The sequence below is a fragment of the Trichosurus vulpecula genome, chromosome X (genome assembly GCF_011100635.1).
Source record: "Trichosurus vulpecula isolate mTriVul1 chromosome X, mTriVul1.pri, whole genome shotgun sequence".
NCBI lineage: Eukaryota > Metazoa > Chordata > Mammalia > Diprotodontia > Phalangeridae > Trichosurus > Trichosurus vulpecula.
In genome coordinates this window covers 6,165,946-6,185,461 of record NC_050582.1, presented here as the reverse complement: position 1 = coordinate 6,185,461, position 19,516 = coordinate 6,165,946, and the positions used below count along the sequence as shown (strand labels likewise).

General features: G+C 43.7%; 1 pseudogene; it reads right to left on the bottom strand.

Moving 5' to 3' along the window:
* Positions 1-2,441: 2,441 nt before the first annotated feature.
* LOC118832821 lies at positions 2,442-4,239 on the bottom strand (annotated as a pseudogene).
* Positions 4,240-19,516: the final 15,277 nt, after the last annotated feature.

Sequence of the window (19,516 nt, the reverse complement as noted above, 5' to 3'; positions counted from 1 at the left end):
GTGTCCCACACAAGGCAATGAAGAGAAGTGCATGGTGGGCATGAGCAGGCTCAAACATATGGCTCGTGAAGAGCTCCAGGGAACAAAAGAAAAGGACAGGCATGATCACTGATCGACCCCCATGCCTGGAATTCTCTCCCTCTTCATCTCTACCTCCTCATCTCCTTGGCTTCATTCAAGTCTCCTTACTAGCCCTCCTAAATCTTCATGCCTTCCTTCTGAGATTAGATCCAATTTATTGTTATCAATAATTTATTATAGTATTATAACTTAACAAATAAACTATAAAGTAATAATTTACTACATTATTGAGGCAGCTAGGTGGAACAGTGAATAGAGCAGTGAGCCTGGAGTCAGGATGACCTGAGTGCAATTCTGGCCTTGGACAGTGGCTGGCTCTTTGACCTTGGCTAACTCACTTAACTTCTGTTGACCTCAGTTTCCTCAGCTGTAAACTGAGGATAATAATAACACCTGTCTCCCAGAGTTGTGAAGACCAAAGGAGATACTATCTGTAAAGTGCTTAGCAAAGTGCCTACCACATAGTAGGCACTAAATAAATGCTAGACTTTGTTGTTTTTTATTTAATATACACCTCATTTGGACACAGTTAGTTGTATGCTGTCTCCCCCATTCGTCTGTGTGCTCCTCGAGGACAGGGACTGGTTGTTGCTTCTCTTCCTGTCCCCGGAGCTTAGCACAGCATCTGGCACATAGTAGGCACTTAATCAATGCTGTCGACTTGATGTTATCAAAGAATTGTATGGAGGAAAAGAGGCTAGGCCCATCCAATGGCAATGTTAAGAGTTGGCAGGTAGATAGCCAGAGTGTCCCACTGGTGCCATTGGGGGAACCCCCCCCAATAGCAAACTTTCAAGGAGACTAGGAGAGTTGAACAGGACAGGCAATCATGGTTGGTTGTAATCTGCCTGCCTGGAGGGAATCCTGAATCAGGGAAGTCATAGATCCATTTGGGTATTTGAGTTCCGAGGCCCAGGCATCATCATCATCGTCACGTTTATAAAGTGCTTCGAGGTTTGCAAAGCACCTCATTTGATCCTAACAACAACCCTGGGAGAGGTAGGTGCTATCATTACCCTACTTTTACAGTTGAGGAAATGGAGGCTGATATAGTTAAAGTGACTTACCCAGGGTCACACAGCTAGTACGTGCCTGGGGCAGGATTTGAACTCAGATCTTCCTGAACCTACATACAGCGTTCCATCTACCACACCACCTTTCTGCCTAGCCTATGTGATGTATGCAGTGACTATTTTTTCCCTAGTCTGCACCTACAATTTCATCTGTGTGAAGAGCTCCCTGAGTGAAAAATCTTCCTAATATGCAGCCAGACAACTTGTCTGTAACTTTACTCCACCAGGATAAGTGGCTGGACCCAATCATGCAGCCCGTGTTGGTCAGACATGGGATTTGAACCCAAAGACCAACCAACTGTGTGCTACATGGTGCCGTCTTTCATTTGCACCTTCTTCCTCCCCGCCACCCACTCCTAGCCTGAAAAATAGCTTTGCCTGCAAAGACAACAATTAATTTGGAAATCTTTCCACTTTAGTCAATATAATAGCTGAGAGGATTTACTGAAAAATAATTATTGTTTCATATGGAAATGAAATTTCCTACTAAAGTACCTTCTACTTTGGGGAGAAAGGAATTTGAGGCTTTTTTCTATACAAATCTGAAAGTTATTCAGACAAATAGCCTGAATTGAAAAATATTCATTTTGTGTGACAAACCTTGAAATGAGGTTAACATTTATGTGTGTGCGTGTACGTGTGTGTGTTTTACCAAGTGCTTTAGCATGCATGCAATCAATAAAACTGGGGAACTGCTTAGTTAATAAATCGGAAGCTTTTAGAAAATAAGTGAATTCATCTAATAGATCATGCTGGCTTCTGAAACAGCAATAGTCCTTCTATATTCTATATTCAGTAATCTAGGATGTATTTTTAATTTGTATTGATATATTTTGTTCATCATCACCTTCATTTCTCAACATAACCCTCACCTTTCTGCTACTCAGTGAGCTATTTATTTTTTTATTTTTTTTTTCCGTCAGAAATGTCATTTATTACAGAGGTCAGAAGAGTGATCACCAGGGACAGTCACTGTGGGGGGAGGGGGGAGATCAGGGCTCCGACACTGATTGGAGGGGAAGGATTCAAGGCTGGGGGAAATCGGGAAGGGGGTGCCCACATGCCGCAGCCCCATCTAATGCCTCCGGATAGAGGGGTCCTCCTGCCTGCCAAGCCTGCCTCCTGTTTCCAGCTTTAGGAGGAGGCTGAGGAGATGGTGTAGTGTGACTGGGTCAGGTTTGGACTGAGGCTTGGGGGGGGAGGAAGGGTTCCCCCCTTTCACATGCACTCACAATACTGATCTCTTGGAGGGTGAGAGGAGGCGGGCATCCCCCTCCCCCAACCTGGTTATAGGAGGAAGGGGTTAGTGTTAGGGGGTGGAGGTCCCGGGGGCATCATGGGAGGCAGGCCAGGCCCCCCACCCAGGGGTGAGATGAAGGCCGGTGGGGCCCCAGGGCCAGGGGGCACAGGGCTGAGACGCAGCTGGTTCAGAGTGAGCGTGGCTGGAGGTGGAGGCTGGAAAGGGTTGGTGAGGGACGGGCCAGTGGTTGTGCCAGGGGCTCCAGTTGGCAGGAAGGGGTTGGAGGCTTTGGGTCCTGGGGGGCCAGGCCCTGGCCGAGTCACCAAAGAGTCCAGGTCCACAAGGGCGGCATTGGGTCCCAGGAAGGACTCTGGCGTCTTCCGTGTCGGGGGCGTGGGGGCTGGCGGCACTGTCGGTGGAGGGCTCCCTACAGCCTCTGCTGGGGAGCCCCCGACCCCGGTGAGATCAAATGCCCCAGGGCTCCGTGCAGGGACTTCTCCAGCCAGAAGCTCCAGCTCCCCAGTGCTGCTGCCCGAGGTGGGCAGTGCCGTCCGAAGGCGGTCAAAGTCGGAGAATTCATCCGTTTCCGCGTCGAAGCCCCCAGGCACTGGGCTGCCATTGGTGCTGGGCTTGGCTGGGGAGCCTCCCCAGGGGTCGGAGAAGGCTGGAGCTGGTGCCCACGGGTCCGTGGTGGTAGATGGGCCACTGACTGGGGCCCCTCCTGGGCCATCAGCTCCCCCCAGGGGTCTGAGGTCCCCCCCTCTCCAGCAGGGGGAGCAGGGGGGCCCCCCCAAGGATCAGCAGCAGGGCCAGGGGGTGGGGCAGGTCTCCAGGGGTCCCCAGAGGCAGGGGTGGGAGCCGGACCCCCCAGGGGTCAGCTGAGGGTGGGACAGGGGGTCCTGGGGGGCCCCCCAGGAGTCGAAGGGTGGGACGGCTGCAAGGACAGGACCTCCCCAGGGGTCAGAAGAGGGTGGGGGGGCCGGGGCTGTGAAGACATCAGGCAGATCCATGAGAGACGACTCCTCCTTGCCCCCGGTCTCTCTCTTGCTCTCCTCGATTGCCATATGCAGCCTCAGGTCATCGCCTCGACGAATCCGCTCCTCCTTGTCATGCTCCTCCCGGCTCAAACTAAGGGCCAGCTGGCGCTGGACGTCATCCTCGGGGCCACAGGGTGGGGGCTGGTGGGCCTCTTCCTTGCTCATGGCCAGGGCCAGCTGCAGCTCTTCTTCCCCACTACTCTGGGGGTGCCCCGGACCCCACAGCCGCCGAGGACGCCGTGGCCGTCTGAGCCAGCTTCTCCTTGGTCTTGAGGGCGTGGGCCCGCTCGTCCCGCAGCAGGGCCACCAGCTGCTTGGCCTTCTCGCGCACGTTGACGCCCTGGTCCTTGCCGTCCCGGTCCACGTACTGGAAGTCCTTCAGGGTCTGCACCGCGTACATGTTCTCCTTGCACTGCTGGGACACGAGCTCCGAGCCGGTCTTGATCAGGTACTCCATGAGCGTCATGGCCTAGGGGGAGGAAGGGGTGGGCCCGGGGGCAGGCTCGAGGCCCGGGCCCCACCCCACCCCAGCCCCCCGGCGGCGCTTCCTCCCTGCCCCAGACCCCTCGCGGCCCCTCACCTTGTAGACGTGCCTCCAGTTCTTGCCGTGGTCGTTGAGAGGTTTCCAGATCATGCTCACGATCTCGGAGAAGGCGACCACGTTGTAGGTGAGGTCAGCGATCTGGGACATGAGGGAGCTCGAGGGCCCCCAGGGGTCGTTGCTGGTGGCCTCGCACACCTTGATCTCGGCCTCTGAGTAGTTGTGCACGATGTTCTTCATCTGCCGGCGCAGCGAGGAAGTCGACATGACGGAGGCCGGTCCGGGGCGGGAGGCGGGGCACGTCCGACTCGGGGAGCCGGTCACCGCATCCCAGGAATCCTCGGGCTCCGGCTCCCGGGAGGGGGCGGGAGGGGGGGCCGCCGCCGAGCGCAGGGGAAGCGGCCGGGAAGAGGACGGCCGGAAGCGGAAGTCGCGCCCCGTCCGCTTCCGGCTTCCCTCAGCTGGCCGGTGAGCTATGTATTACTTTTAAAAGGGAGTCAAAAAGAAAGAGAAAAGAAGCTTACCAAGACATTGGTTGAGTCTAACAGTATGTGCGTTGTTCCTCAGCCACAGTCCACCACTCCTTCAAAAGAGAGGGATATGTAGTTTCTTTTCTCTTCTTTGAGGGTAAAATTAGTTATGGTAATTACACAGTCTTCAGGATTGTTATTCTTGTCATTCTATTTGTATTGTTGTAGTCATTGTGTATATAGTTTGCTTGTTTCTGCTTATGTCAGTTTATATAATTCTTCCTATGCTTCTCTGAATTCTTCATATTCCTTATTTCTTACAATACCAGAATATTCTCCTGTATCCATGTACCACAGTTTGTTTAGCCATTCCTCAAGCATAGCCAACTATTTTCTTTCTACTACTTCTTTACTACTACAAAAAAATAATACTTTGAATATTTTGGTGTGTGTGAGAACTCCTCAGGATGTATGCCTAGCAATCGGATGGCCAGGTCAAAGGATATGAACATTTTAGTCATTTTCTTAGCATAATTATCAGAATGTCTTATCAATTCATAGCTCTACCAAGAGTGTATCAGTATACTCATCTTTCCACAACCAACCCCTCCAACATTGACCTTTTCCATCTTTTTGCCAATTTGCTGATTAGGGAGCAAAACTTCAGAGTTGTTTTGATTGGTATTTATCTTTGATTGGTATTTATTGGTATTAATTTTATTGATTTGGAGCATTTTTTCATATGGTTGTCTGTAGTTAGCAGTTCTTCTTTTGAAAACTGTTCACATACTTTGACCATTTAACCTTTAGGGAATGGCTCTTGGTCTTATATATCTGTGTTAGTTCTCTATGTTTATTGTATATCAGGCCCTTATCAGAAATATTTGATGCAAAAATTCTCTAAGTTAATAATTTCCTTTCTTATCCCAGTTATATAATTTTGTTCATATAAAAACTTTTCAATTTTATGTAATCAAAATGATCTATCTTATCTTTTGTATTGTTTGGTTAAGAATTCATTCTCTAGCCATAGCTGTGAAAACTGCCTGTTATGATTCTCTTCTAATTTGTTTTTATAATATGACATTAATATGCAAACTGCATATAATTTTTTGAGTTTATTGTGGTATGTGGTGTAAGGTGCTAGTCTACACCTAATTTCTACCAAAGTGCTTTCAATTCTCCCAGCAATTTTTGCCGTATAGGAAGTTCTTCTCCAAATAATTTATTTCCTTAGGCTTGTCAACTTTGAATTAGGGTTAACCCTATAGGATTCTGAGTTTGTTTCTCATTATTCCTTATCTAGTCTATTCTAATGTTCTATTTTTAACTGATACCAAATAGTTTTAATGATTTCTGCTCTATAGAATAATTTGAGATCTGGATGCTCTTCCTACTTCTTTTCTTTTCATTATTTCCCTTGAGGGGCCAGTCCATTGGATCCTGAAGATTAACTGTATTATTTTTTTAGCTACATAAAGTACTCCCTTGATAATTTGATCATGGATGACAACATGTACTTTGGAAATCACTTCTGATATCCAGATTGATCTTATTCCCTTTAATTGACCTAATAGAAACTGCTTTTTTCCATTGGTTAGCGGCTTAATGAACAATATGAATGGTGCACTCTGAGTTGGGATCACTGAATCTCAAGCAAGTTACTTGATTTCTGAGCCTCATCTTCCTCATCTGTAAAATGGAGATAGCAGTAACACCCCCCTACCAGGGTTGTGGTGAGGATCAAATGAGATAATATTTGTAAAGTGCTTTTGCAAACCTTAAAGCACTATATAATTGCTAACTATTATTATTATTAAATTAGCTAGAATAAAGAACTAGTACCAGCAGTTGCTGAAGTCCTCCTCAGAATCTCCATAAAATGTCTCCACTTGTCTCCTCAATTCTCCATTCCAGCCAAGCTGGCCTACTTGTTCTCCACGTATAACGTTCCATCTCCCACCTCCATCCCTTTGCCCAGAATGCTTTCCCTCCCACCTCTCCCTGGCAGAATATCTAATTCCCTACAAAAATCTGCTCAGGTGCTGTCTGCTACAAGAAATCTCTTTTGATACAGTGCCCTCTCCCAATTACTTTGTTTTTACTTCGTAAATGTGTTATCATTATCAGGAACAGTAGTCTTCCCTCCATCTGATTACAAGCTCCTTGAGTCAGACACTATTTCTATTTTGTTTCCTTGCATCTGTTGCAACAATTTGGCTAGCAGCTGCTGCGGGGTTGAAAGACCAATACAAGCCCAACAATAAGAACACTGCCAGCACAGGTTCTTTGATCTGTTTTACTAAGGAAAGCAACATTAAGGGGTTAACAATCTTATTTCAATCCAACATACAAATATCATTCTCTTAGTTCAGGGGAAAAAGCCAGCACCCTGAACTTCAGAGCAAATACGAGCAAATTATAAACATACATTATAAACAGACCAAATATAATTCATAGTTACCAAGAAACCATCAACAGCTGGGTGAGCCAGGAGGCTCTTAGAGTGGCTGCCCGGAGTCCCACACTTCCAGGAGTGAGACCCTCAAGCAAATGGCTCTGTTCTCTCTTTTTATACACTCCTTAGCCATCATCAAACATCATCTGAGCGACCAGAACTCAGGCTCCTGCTATTTGCTCTGGTCTTAGCAACTTCCCTTAGGACCCTGAGTGCTTCACGTCCACGTAGGCTTGGCACCTAGTAGATAGGGGTTTGGGCCGGGGCTTTGCACCTAGTAAGGCTCAATCAAAGACACTTAATTAATGTATCATTCTAAAACAGTAAGAAAGTCCCAACTTAATTGATACTACAGCAGCCCCATCTAACACATTGTGCCTGGCCCCTAGTAAGCATTTAATCAATGCTAGCAGAATTGAGTTGAATCCATGAATCAAACTTGCCTTTCTTCTAAGAGTCTTAAAATGTTTTGTTTTCAATTTTGTTTAATCACTAGCCTTGAGATAGTATCATTTCCTTCTATTTCCCATCTCTGCCATACAGAACTTCAGCTACTCTCCAAGCGAAATAGATTTTTGTGGGCTAGCCTGGAATCATAGCCATCATCTGTAAAATTATTTCTTTGGGAAAACGTGTTTCAATTTCCAAACACCTGAATTACAAATGAACTTTTGGAATGTGACTCCTTTGTTAAGCAGAGACCATCCATGTGTGAGAAAAGCCTTAATACCTCAGAAGAAGTTGGGGGCCCATAGCAGCTAATCACATCACACTAAAATGAGACCAGGCCCAGTGAAAATGGGCTTTCCTAAAAACCTATTGATAAGCACATCACAGTCAGATTTCAATTTCAAACCAAGAAATTAAATTCTCCCTTTTTCTTAGTATATAACCTCCTAACATAATTACCCACGTTTTGTTAATAGGTTATGAATTAAAAAATGAACAAAGCATTTTGGAAGTGCTTCCTGTGTGCCAAGAACTGTGCCTAAATCCCGGGGATTCAAATAGAAGAGTGAGACAGTGACAGTCCCACTCTCACAGAGCTTCCATTCTAATAGGGAGAAACAGCACTTGTAAGAAATTTCAGCTGCAGGGCAGATGGAAAGGCCCATTGATCCTTGGAGTACATTTGTAATTCAGGTGTTTCTTTATTCTAGCTAATTTAATAATAATGATAATAGCTAGCATTTATATAGTGTTTCAAGGTTTGCTGCCCCTTTGGACACTTCTGTGATTCTCTTGGGTTTGCATTACTCTGGGGTTAACTTCTTTTCTAATTGTGGGGAAATGCAAAGAAGAGTAGGTCCTTCTTCTTTTATTGCAACTTTCCACAAGGTTACCTAGGTGGATTCCTTCCTCTGATGAGGAAGGAAAAAAGTAATTGCCTATAGGGGCTGATGTAGATGCATAGGGAACTTATCAAACTGAGATGAAAAATACTTAAAGTTGAGGGAGCTAAGTGGCACAGTGAATAGAGTACTGCCCTGGAGTCAGGAGGACCCAAATTCAAATCTAACCCAAGACATTTGCTGTGTGACCCTGGGCAAGTCTCTTAACCCTGATTGCCTCCAACTCCCCCCCCCAAAAAAAAACAAAAACAAAAAACATACTGAAAGCCAGTTCTGCTTTTTTTGACCTTGTACAAGTCACTTCACTTTCATCAATGCTGTCACTATATTTATGAGAGTCCATCATTCCCCACTGGAAGTGAAAAAAAATTCCCCTAACATTTTCGGGGGTGGATATTTTATAGTCTGATGAAAATGACCACATCTTACCGGCTTACCTAGATTTCTCCTTAGAATCAATTTTATGTAGCCCTGAATGAGAAAGTGAGTTTTATCAGTAAAAATTGCCTTTTTCCAACCTTCAATACTCCCTATCTTTGTCTTGCTCACAAGGACTTTTTTTTTCTTCATAACAGTGGTCAGCAGCTATTTTTTTCAACTGTTCTTGATGGTCATCCAACTTGAAGATGCCTGTGCTGTACTGTACAAGAATCAATAACAAGCCTTTAAACTACTAGGTTCCTCTGAAAGTCCTTGCTTGTTTTCTGAGGATTAAGTAGATTGTTTTGCAAGAGTAGTTTGTCAGTTTTAGGCATTTTTTTTTGTTTTTGACCATACTTTCCTTTGCACTTCAGTATGACTGATTCTATTTCATTGTGGGTTCAAATGATTCTTGAAACGCTTCACTTCCCAACAACAGCCTCTGCAGTAGCTCTCACATTCATTGAAGTGAAGAGTTACAACTTTTGCACATTTCCTTGGAATAGTATCCATTCTTAAACACCACAGAATTAAAAACACAACACAAGAGCAATGAAATGTTCATGTTTGGCATGAAATCTAATACTCAACTGACAGAAAATTAACTAAAGGTAGGGAAACCAGTTCAATCTGGACTCATCTGATCAAAGTGAACCATTCTGAGGCAGCCTAACATCAATAGAAGTACCTACATATGACCATTACTGTCACAAAATGAAGCCATGTCAAAATTATTACCCTAGTTAATTCACACACCATTTTACTATTTGCTGGGCACTGGGGATATAAAGACAACGTAAGACAAGATGAACAGTCCCTTCCCTCAAGAAGTTTCCATTCTACAGAGAGGATACAAAGTGTTATGTATGAGGAACAAGAAGTTTTTCTGAACCAGAGAATACATGAGTAGGAGCAAGGTGCAATCAGCTGGGAAAGATCAGCCGGAGTCAGACTATGAAGAGCTTTAATTGCCAAGTAAGAGAAATTTGTAGCAATAGGGAATCACTAGAGCTTTTTGAGTAGGAGAAGTAGCCTGATCAGATTTGTTTTAGAGATACCATTTTGGCAGCTGTGGAGAATGACTTGGCATGGCGAGAGGTGGGAGACAAATTGGGAAGCTATTGATACATTCTAAGTAAGAAGTGATGAGGGCTTGAAATAATGTTCTGGCTGTATATGTGGCGAGAAGGGGACAGATGTGAGAGATGTTTCGGAGTTAGAATGGATAGACCATGACAACTGATCAGATGAGTAGTGAAGGAGAAGGAAGAGTCTAGAACGATTCTAAGGTTGTGACCCTGAGTCATTAGGAAGACGATGGTGTCCCTAACAGAAATAGGGAAATTGGAAGAGAAGAGATTGAGGAGGAAAGATGAGGAGTTTGAGATGCCTATGGGACATCCACATGGCAATGTTCGGTAGGCAGTTGGTAATGCAAAACTGAAGCTCAGGAGAAAGATGAACACATCTGAGAGCCATCTGCGTAGAAGTGATTGTGGAATCCATGGGACTTCTTCTTGACTCTGTTTCTCTTGACCCATAAAGAGACCAGAACCATCTAGTATCTATTATTCTCCCAGAGATCCCTTTTGCAAGGCTCTATGGTACAGGCTAGAGAGAGTCCCTTATCGCCCCTCCAGGAGTTTTTCCATTTGCCAGACTCAGCAGTGCCTGTGTACCTCTAGCTTCCCTGTTGCCTTCTTTAAAAATTAAATCAAAGGGACTTTACTGGGAGTTGCCTTGTGTCCTTCCAAGTATATCTAAGGACCAGAGACTTTAAACCTGAAAGGGCATTTAGACGTAATATAGTCCAACCCTCTCATTGTAGAGGATTGATCAAGGGAGTAATCTAGTTTGTATGAATCCAGAACTCAAGTTGCTGGAACATGGATGATTATCCAGACCTTCAGTAAAGCCCTCCAAGAAGGGGGACCCCACCACCTCCTGTGGTAGCCCATTCTACTTGGGGACAGCTCATTGCTCCTTCTTCAGCCTTCTGATACCAAGCAAGAAGAAGGCTAAGATCCCAAATTCTTCTTCTATTTGTCCTTCAACATACCTGAAGACAGCTATCACAAATACAGTGTTCTACTTTACATTAGAAAAAGGGAAAACTCCCCTTTCTGAAGGCAGAGGGACTTCAATTTTAATAGCATTTCTAGAGTTAATCCATAACTAGTCCATCCTACTAACTCCCAACTTCAGCTTTGGGGGGTTAACTTTAATGAAAATGTAGATCACAATCACCAATTTGAAAACTACAGAGATTCCTCCCTTCTTCTGGCAGAATAAGATCCCACTCAGTCAAGACTTTGGTCTGTTATAGTTTGGGGCAGCTAGGTTGTGCATTGGATAGAGTGCTGAGCCTAGAATCAGGAAGACCTGAGTTCAAATCTGGCCTCAGACACTAGCTATGTGGCTCTGGGCAAGTCACTAACCTTGTTTGTCTCAGTTTCCTCATCTGTAAAGTGAGCTAGAGAAGGAAATGGCAAACTTCTCCAGTATCTTTGGCAAGAAAAACCCAAATGGGGTCACAAACAGTCAGACACAACAGAAAACGACTCAACAACAACATCAATTAGCTCTTTCAATGAGCCTGGTGCACCAGCACCACTGACTTACACAGTGCAGAATCTGCTGATTCATGGTATTCTGGCCTATCTACTGGCCTGTGTCTTGTCTTCCAGGTCTTAATCCATCTGATTCTATTCAGTAAGTCCCAAATTAAAGCCAAGTTGGATTCTTTACCATTTAATCGACCACTCTCAGGTGACTAATATTTGGAAAACCATTTCCAATATCTTAAACAGTTAAGTTCCTGACTCTTGTGGTTGTCACCAAATTCAAGAATGATCCCCAAAGGTGATACTTTATTGTGAATTCTGTGAATAGAAAACAGAGAACAGTTTGATTTATGCTGGTATGTGTTTGGAACAGGGAGGAGGTTGAAGTAGATCATTTAAATAGATTTTTCTTAATTGCAGTCTGGCTTGTGACTTCAGCATTCAACCTAAATTGCTTTCTCCAAAGTTCCCCACGATCTCTTTTAGTCACCAAATTTAATGGCTTCTTCTCAATCCTCACCCTTCTTGACCCCTCTGTGGCATTACTACTAGTGAATTCCCTCTTCTCTTGGATATTCTTCCCTTTGGGCTTTTGTGACATTGCTCTCTTCTGGAAGGGACTCCTCCTTCTCTGAACCTCATACAATCCCTCTCTTTTTCAGGATACAATTCAAAAGCACTGCCCTCTATGTGAAGCCTTTCTAGATCCTCCCAAGGGCTAGTGCCTTTCATCTCTAGCCACTTTGTGTTTATTCATATAAATTCGTTTAAATCCTGGTTGGTCAGCACATTGATCAGAATTAAGTCTTTCAACATTGCCTTTACGATGCTATCATTGTTGTAGAAATTGTTCTCCTGCCTCTACTCACCTCATTCTGCATCAACAATTCATTTTCCCAGGTTTCTCTAAAACTATCCCCTTCATCGTTTCTTATAGCATAACAATATTCTATTACATTCATATGCCATAATTTTTTCAGCTATTTCTCAATTTATGGGTACCTCCTTAGTTTCTAGTTCTTCTCCACCACAAAAAGAGCTACTATACTTTTTTTGTACACAGAGGCCCTTTCCCCTTTTCTTTTATGTCTCTGGGGTATAGACCCAATAGTGGGTAATAATGCTGGGTCAAAAGGTAGGTACAGTTTAATAGTTTTTTGGGCATAATTCCAAATTGTTTCCCAGAATGACTGGACTAAATCAAAGCTCCACAAATAGTGTATCAAATGTGCCTGTTTTCCCACAGTCCCCCCCAACGTTAATCATTTTCCTTTTCGATCATCTTTGCCATTGTGAAGGGTGTGTCACATAGAGTTATCATACAGAAGCTATCTATGGAATAGTTTATAAAATAGCTCCAGCCTTACTTCTTACACTAAGATTTATGATTCTATGAAGAAATCTACCCAGGGCAGACTCCAAACATATGTGTGTATGTGTGTATACACACGTGCACATATATATACACACACATATGTGTATATACACATGTATTATGTATAAATAGTGATCTATATATAAATCATAAAATTAAAGGCAAATAGGAGCTCTTTCAAGTGATATATTAAGGGAAGGATTCATGACCAAACATGGGTTAGAGGTAATTGTGAGAGATGAAATAGACAATTTTGATTATTTAAAATTCAAAATTTTAATTAAATTAAAAAGAGAGACAGTGCAGGGCCTCTTAAACTTTTTCCACTGGCAGCCCCTTTAGCACTTCTTAAACTGTGGGTCACGACCCTGGATAGTGGATAATGGATAGTGGACTGGCCTCAGAGTTAGAAAGACTTTGGTTCACATTCTGTCTCTGATATATACTGACTATATGACCCTGGTCAAGTCATTTAATTTCTCAGTGCCCCAGGTAGCTCTCTAAGAGTATAAGATGAAGGTCAGGTGCCAGGAATTCTCTAAATCAATGATGTTGCAGGTTTGGGCCACAAATTAAATTAGAAAGCTTTTACATGAACAAGATTTGACACTAGAATAAAAATAAAAACTCTAAGTTGAGGAGATATCTCCAATTAAAGTCTGATATCCCAAATACACAAAGAATTGACACCCACGTATAACACTAAGAGCTTTTTTCTCTAAAGGATGAATGCTCAAAAGACATGAAAAAGTTTCAAAAGAAGAAATGCAAATGCCAGCAACATTATGAAAAATACTCTTAATCACTAATAAGAAATACAAAACAATTCTGAAATATCAACTCGCACCCCTCCAACTGTCAATAAGAATAAAAGATGGAAATGGAGGGTTTTAAAGGGGCTGCAAGAAGACAAGCAGGCACACTACCATGCTGTTGGAGGAGCTATGAATTACTCCAACTGAAAAAACAATTTGGAATTGGGAGAAAAAATGATCAAGCTGAAAAAAATAAAAGCAATTTCTTTTGGAAATGATCAAGTTGCTCATACTGTGTGACGCAGCTATCCCAGTGCTGAGCATTTCCTGCCAAGGAGCTCAAAAAGGATTTTCATATATACAAAAATAGCCACAGTGAATTGAGTTAGTTAAAACCAGAAACAAAGTAAATATCCACTGACTGGGGAATGACTGAAAAAACCACCATTTTTAAATGTAATTTTTTATGGTGCTTGACGAATAATAAGGGGCCAAGGTGTTGAGTGGTTTCAGTTTCCAACTCTTTGTGACCCCATTTGGCGTTTTCTTGGCAAAGATCCTAGAATGTGTTTGCCATATCCTTCTTTAGCTTATTTTACAGATAAGGAACTGAAGCAAACAGGGCTCAGTGACTTGTCCAGGGTCACGCAGCTGGTAAGTGTCTGAGGCCAGATTTGAACTCAAGAAGATGAGTCTTCCTGACTTCATGCCCTGCATTCTGTCCACTGCAGCACCACCTAGCTGCCCAAGTTGTCAAGAAAGAACTACAACATAAATTAAAAGAATACTAGAGGGCAATAGAAATCCAATCACTTTCCTTGATCAATATCATTTCCAGATGACTAATGTTGAAACACTTCCTTCTTCCCACAGAGAGATGATGGAAAGGAAATAGGCAATGAAAGCAGAGCTAGACAATATGCCTGATGACTACAGTAACATATGAAAACAATCCGAGAAGAAAACAGAAATCAAGTGTCATGATCAGCACTGATTCTAGACAAGTCGTGTAGGAACATGTTTCCTCTTTGCAATGAGGCAATAGACCAGAGGTCAGGCAGGTTACTTCTTCTGTCACTTGTGATGACTGTCACGAAAGATTTCACTCATCTGTATGTTTGTTGGAAACTGATTGCAGTGTAGATGTGTTAATGAAACTTTGAGAGATAATGTCACATTCACTTCAGGACTATTTTCCCAAGAATAGAGAGGGCCTTACAACACAAGGAAGAGCAAAAAAAATGAAAGGAGACTAGGAGGGATGGTAAGTTTTTAGCAAGTTTGAGCAAGAGTTGAATGAAGGGTCCCTGCCAGGAGCAAAGCAATCCTGACTTGAACAAAGAGAGAACAAGAAACTGTTCATTGATTTTCTTCCCTGTTGAGTAGAGCATCTGTAGGAAGCCAGCAGATGGCATGGAGTGGGGAGGAGGAGTGAAGGGCTGAGAAGCCCAAGGAATACAAATCAGTCATTTTTATGGCAGCCTTGCTGGGAGTTTGATTGCAATGGCAGACGGCTAGTGTTTTTTCGCATGTGTTTGATATCTTTCTTTGGGGAACCAATTTGTTGGGAGATTTTACCTTGGACATTAAGATGATACACAGAGCTCCAGGCTCTCAGTAGGGCTTTGAGGCCTAGCCTTGTAATGGGCTCAGGCAGAGTTCTCAGTTTCTCTGCTTACTAGAAGGCAGAATAAGTAGCCTGGACCTTCAGCTCAACTGAAGCAAACACAGAAAAGTCATCTTCAGCCACCCACTCCATCACTAGGTTTCAATAAAACAGAGCAAAAGGACTTCAAGAAGCATTTGTTAAGTGCCTATCATGTGCCAGGCAGTGTTCTAGTGTCCGTGAACTTTAGAGGGACTGATTGCTCTGCCAGCAGAGAGAGACGGGATTCAGTGCCTTCTCTAACCCCATGGAGGCTGTACAAGGTAATGAGGCTGGAGAGACAAAATGAAATAGCCCCTTGCCCTGACATTCTATTATTACTTCCTGCAGTCTCCCCTCCAGGGCCTCACTCAACAACCCAGTGGAAATTAGGCCTCTCTTCCTGGCTCCCCCCTCCTCAGCTATTTTGCTGGGAACCAGGCCAGCACAGCATTTCCTGCAGTCTCTTCTCCTCTGGCCTCCTCAATCCTGTTTCTAGCATTCTTTTGTGTTACCTTCCTCCATCAAGGAAGGCTCCTTGAGGGTCAGGACTGGCTGACTTGCCTGCATTCATAACCACAGAGTAACAAAGCTCTACCTATTCATGCACAGAAAGACATAAACCCAAAACATGCCAACTGGGAAGGGAGCTCCACCAATGGAGGGGGAATGGGAAGGGGGCAACCAAACTTCCTCCACCATTGCAGAAAAGATACTATTGAGAGACAGTAGTTGAACAGTGCTTTGGATGGAACCACGAATGCCAGGGAATGGAGGGGTAGAAGATGAGAATCCAGGCACGGGGCAGAGCCTGTACAGAGCCGCAAAGGTGGGGAATGGAATGGCATGTATGTCATGGCTACTTTGATAGAACAGAGTGCAGGAGAGGAAGTAATTGGAACTCTGACTGGAAAGACAGCCTAGAGCCCAATTGTCAACATCTCTGAATGCCAACCAGAGTTTGTCATGCAACCTAGAGCAATAGGAAACTAGAGAAACTTCTTGAGCAAGAAAGTAATGTGGTCATAGGCATGGCTTTGGAAAAATCATTTTGGCAGTGTGGAGGGCAGATTGGAGGGGGAGGCCTGGAAGTCTTTTCTTTCTTTAACTGTCATTTATTTAGCATTTTACATGCATTGATTCATTTGATCCCCACAATATAAAACCTGCAGTTTTTGTAAAGCACTTTTATTATCAATCAACAGGCATTTATGAAGCACCTATTGTTCCAGGCACTGTGATAGGCACTAGGGATCTAAAGATAGATATGAAACAGTTCCTGCCCTCAAGGAGGTCACAGTCGGTCCGAGGAGACAACACGTACATGTTTTGTTAATGAAACCCAAGTGCTATTTATTGTTATGTCCATTTACAAATGAGGAAACAAGCTGAGGTTAAGAGACTGATCCAGGGTCACCCAGCTAGCATCCTTTGTTATGATAACAAGGTCTTCTGGCACCTCTCATTAATCTTCCCTTCCTACCAAGCAATTGTTCATATGCATATGGACAAACTGGGATTCTAAAGATGTCCTAATACCTAGAGCAGAGAAATGGACCATCAGACAACAATATAACACATACATTGATTATATCCCCCAAGATCCTTTTCCCCATCAGTTGTCAGGGCTATATGATTCTGTGTGTATGGTGTTGAGTACCCAGCAGTCTCAACAACTGAAAAAGTCTTCCTAGCCCTTTCCCCTAAATATTTCAATCAAAAGCCACACTGTCTTTTATTGGATTAAATATCATATACACAGCCAACTCAAGTTGCTTAGTTTACATTGAAATGAACGAGGCTCAATGTATAAAGCATCATCAGTCAGCCAGCTGTTGGATTGAGGAGCCAGTGTGGGAGCCAGCAGAGCTCCCTGCCTTCCAGTGGGGCAAGAGTGAGAGAGGAGGAAGGGCATGGAGCAGGACTCTGTGGGATAGCACAACTTTCCCTCTGGGAGGCTGAGGCTGGAAACGTGGGGAAGGAGACACGGCACAGAGTTCTCAGCTGGTGTTCTGGCCTCAGCTATGCTGCTCCTGCTAAAGGTCTCAGCCCTGGGGAGGCTGCTGAGGAAGCAACACCCCCCTCTTGCCTGCCTCTAAACCCCAGATGTTGTGAGTGTTCAGGAGTAGGCAGGTGGGCCAAGGGGGTGGGGGACCTAGAGAATGAGCTGAGGGTGGCATGGGCTAAAGGAGTCCCCCAGAGCCCATTTGGTACCCACCTCCTGGCACTGAGAGCAAAACTGGTGTTGGAGGTGGGAATGGGGGAGTATATCCTCATTGCTGCTCTCAGAGGCCCCAGACCTCCAAAAGTCACTCTTTCCTGGAGTTTCCCCAGGATATCCAGCTGCCTCCAAGACAACCTGAAAAATAAGAGCTGGTGGAAGTGGCCATGAAAGTGGTAGGTCTGCCCCTTCAGCCCCAGAAGGCAATTTTGACCAAAGCGGGGACAAGAGCAAGAACCCTACACAGTGGTGACATGAAGATATCCCCAGATTGAATCTGTCTCAAAATGGAATTGGCTGGAGTGGAACAGCATATATTGTCCAGCTCCATGCCCTCCATAACCCAAGGGACCACAACCTGGAACATCCTTCCTGAGTCCCCGGAGTGGAACAGCATCTGTCGTCCAGCTCCATGGCCCCCTAACCCAAGGGAGCCCAACCTGGAACATCCTTCCTCGGTCCCTGGAGTGGAACAGCATCTATTGTCCAGCTCCATGGCCCCCTAACCCGAAGGACCCCAACCTGGCACATCCTTCCTGGGTCCCTGGAGTGGAACAGCATCTATTTTTTATATCTTGACTCTATTTTTTTTGAGAGGTTTTATTTTTAGTTTACAACACTCAGTTCTACATAATTTTGAGTTCCAGGTTTTTTTCCCCACCTCTGTACCTCCCTCCCCAAGATGGCATGGAATCCGATATATCTTCTATGTATAACACAATAGTCAAGTTGTGAAGAAGAATTATGACCAATGGAATGAATCATGAGAAAGAGGAAACAGAACAAAAACAAAAGAGAAAAAAAGGGGAAAAAAGGCAAGCATAAAGTATGCCTCAATCTGCATTCAGACTCCATAGTTCTTTCTCTGGATGTAGATAGCTCTCTCCATTGTGAGTCCTTTGGAGTTGTCTTTGCAACTTGTATTGCTGAGAAGAGCAAAGTCTATCAGGGTTAGTCCTCACAGAATCCATATATCTGTGGTTGTGTATAATGTTCTCCTGGTTCTGCTCCGCTCATTCAGCATTATGTCGTGTAGGTTTTTCCAGGTTGTTATGAAGTCCGTATCATCCCCATTTCTTATAGCACAATAGTATTCCATTACATTCATATACCATAGCTTGTTCAGCCATTCCCCACTTGATGGGCATCCCCTTGATTTTCACTTCTTTGCTACTACAAAAAGAGCCGCTATGAATATTTTTGTACACATGGGTCCTTTTCCCACTTGTGTGATCTCTTTGGGATACAACCCTAGAAGTGGTATTGCTGGGTCAAAGGGTATGAACATTTTTATAGCCCTTTGGGCATAGTTCCAAATTGCTCTCCAGAATGGCTGGATCAGTGCACAACTCCACCAGCAATGTAACAATGTTCCAATTTTCCCACATCCTCTCCAGCATTTATCATTTTCCTGTTTTGCCATTTTAGCCAATCTGACAGGAGAGAAGTGGTACCAAAGAGTTCTTTTGATTTGCATTTCTCTAATCAGTAGCGATTTAGAGCGTTTTGTCATATGCCTATAGGTATCTTTAATTTCTTCCTCTGAAAACTGCCTGTTCATATCCTTTGACCACTTCTCAATTGGGGAATGACTTGCATTCCTATAAATTTGTCTCAGTTCCCTGTATATTTTAGAGATGAGACCTTTATCAGAGATACTGGTTGTAAAGATTTTCTCCCAACTTTCTGCTTCCCTCCTAATCTTTGTTGCATTGGCGTTTTTTATACAAAAAACATTTCAATTTAACATAATCAAAGTCATCCATTTTGCATTTTGTGATGCTCTCTATCACTTGTTGCGTCATGAATTCTTTTCTTTTCCATAAATCTGATAGTTAAACTATTCCTTGCTCTCCCAAATTGCTTATAGTATCAGCCTTTATTCTTAAATCATGAACCCATTTTGACTTTATTTTGGTATATGGTGTAAGATATTGGTCTATGCCCTACCATTTTCCAATTTTCCCAGCAGTTTTTTGTGAAATAGTGAATTCTTAGCCCAGAAGCTGGATTCTTTGGGTTTATCAAAGAAGAGATTGCTATAGTCGTTGACTTCTCCGTCTTGTATACCCATCCTATTCCGCTGATCCACGACTCTGTTTCTTAGCCAGTACCAGGTACTTTTGATGACTGCTGCTTTATAGTACATTTTAATATCTGGTATGGCTAGGTCCCCTTCCCTAGCATTTCTTTTCATTAATACCCTAGATATTCTAGAACTTTTGTTCTTCCAGATGAATTTTGTTATTATTTTATCCAGCTCTGTAAAATAATTTTTGGTAGT